Source organism: Cibotium barometz, chromosome 59 (assembly GCF_041138505.1).
Source record: "Cibotium barometz isolate CiBa-2024 chromosome 59, ASM4113850v1, whole genome shotgun sequence".
In the NCBI taxonomy this organism is placed as follows: Eukaryota; Viridiplantae; Streptophyta; class Polypodiopsida; order Cyatheales; family Cibotiaceae; genus Cibotium; species Cibotium barometz.
Window position 1 is genome coordinate 10,480,425 of NC_141104.1, and position 2,530 is coordinate 10,482,954.

Consider the following 2,530-nt stretch of genomic DNA (forward strand, 5'->3'; position numbering starts at 1 on the left):
CTAGACCATTGTACAAGCTCCTCATTGTCTTTGAATGGACCGAGGAATGCCAAGAAGCATATGTGACTGAAGCAAGAATTGGCTAGCGCACCAATTCTACGACCTCCAATTGGGATCTCACATTTCACATGCATATTGATGTATCAAATTTTGCTATTGGTTGCATACTAGCCCAGTCTAGTGAGTTTAAATTGGACTATCCAGTCTGCTTCGCTCGTCATCAGCTAAATGATGCAGAGGTGAACTACACCACCACAGAGAGGGAAGGGTTGGCCATGGTTTACGCCATCAAGAAATATTGACATTACCTCTTGGCCAACAAATTTGTATCCTTTGTGACCATCAAGCCTTATTATACCTAGTGAATAAGCCTTGCACCACAGGGAGAATTACACGATGGTTTCTATTATTATTGGAATTCGACTTTATAGCAGCAGCCATGGTAAGAAAAGGAACAGAACATGTGTTAGCCAATCATCTGTCAAGAATTCCAAATCGGGAACCAGCAATTGGTGTTGATGATGATCTCCCTGATGCTTGTTTGTTCAAGCTGGACATGGTACCCGAATGGAGTGACGAAATCTCAGATTATTTAGCTTATGGTTTTCTGCAGGAAATACCTTTGAAGAAAGATAAAATGTGGCGGCTTATCAAGCTTGCTGCACCTTATCTAAGCTAGGAAAAGATAATGTACTAAGAAGATGGATTAGAGAAGATGAGCTCGTCATAATATTGGATGAAGCTCATTTAGGGATAGCAAGTGGGCATTTTGCTGGAGAGATCACAGCTTGAAAATTGCTTCAATCAGGACTATGGTGGCCTATGTTATTCGAAGATGTTATAGAATTTGTCAAAAGGTGCGAAGAATGTCAACATTTCACTATCCCACAACAAAAGGACAAGATGCCGCTCACCCCTATTATTGTAACAAGCATTCGAGAAATGGGGAGTAGATTTTGTTGGACCTATTAGTCCAATGGCACATCCCCAAGCCCAATACGTGATCGTGGGGCCACGGACTATTTCACAAAATGGGTAGAAGCCAGAGCCTCAAAGAGAGCTGATGCACGAACAACATCAAAATTCTTATACGAGCAGATTATCTCAAGGTTTGGCTACCCATTAGAATTAGTTAGTGATCGCGGCTCACATTTTATTAATGAGGTGATTGATCATTTACTTGCGCGATTCTTAGTGGTCCATTGAAAATCATCACCTTATTATCCACAAGCCAATGGTCAAGCAGAGAGTACAAACAAAATATTGTGTCCTATCTTGACAAAAAACTTGGAAGCAAGTCAACGAACAGACTGGGAACATAAGCTGACAGCAGCCTTATGGGATTATCAAACATCATGTAAGGTAGCGACAGGGTACACTCCCTTTCGTCTAGCTTATGGTGTTGAAGCAGTTATGCCCATGGAAAACCTAGTCCCAAGCTTACGGATTGCTATAAAAGAATGTCTGGAGAATGCATTAGCTGAAAGGCTAATTGACTTAGAGAAGCTTGATGAGACCAGGCTGATAGAATCACATGGACTCATGGTCGAAAAACTTTGTAGGAAACATTGGCTCGACAAAAATCTAAAATAAAAAGAACTGGAAACAGGGGACCTTGTCCTCATGTATGGTGTAGGAAGCACCATGAAAAAAAAAACTCAAACACCGAGCCCTGGGACCATTCCAAGTATTGGAGATCACACCTTAGGGGTCTGCTCGAATTGAGACAATTGATGGCATACAGATGGAGGGCTACGCCAATGGAAGTAAATTAAAAAAATATTTTGGACCACTGACCCAAGAGATGCTCTTGCAAGAACATCTCTTAAAACAAAAGAAACAGCTTGCAAAGGAAAAAATCTAGCAAGCTCAAGAAGAAGCTAAGGCTAGGGAGGCCAAAGCTAAACAAAACTGCAAAAAATATTGATACATGTTAGCATGTCTTCTGTGACTCTCTTGAACTAAAGGCCATGCAAAAAGCATTGCATTAATAGATACGGGGACAAGTCATAACTTGATCTCATATGAAACCTAGGTAGCATTAGATAGACCACTCCTCGAACCCATTGATGCACAAGTATGTAGTGTTCACTTGATAACTACGAGAGCTTAGGGATTTTTAAATGTTAACATTTCCATTAGAAATAATTCCTTGGTCGGGAAGGTGTTTGTCATGCCTGCATGTTCCATGGAAGAGGAAATGATGCTAGGACGATCTTGGGTTTGTGCCAGTAAATGCAATATCCAATGGCAAGAGAGGACATTATTGTTGAGTGCCCCGGTGACCCCTTGGTTCTCGTGGCAGTAAAACAGAAGGGTGTCCAATGGTTGCACAATGGGTATGCGGTAAGCAAGGTATCATTCACTAATTATGTGCATGTTTGACTTAAGCATGACGAAAAAATGAGAAGGTATTGATCTTACGCATTCAAAGTTTGAAAAGGTTCATGCCATGAACAAATTCAAAAACGTTCACGCCATGAAAAAACTCGAAACGGTTCAAGCCGTGAACAAACTCAAAAACATTCAC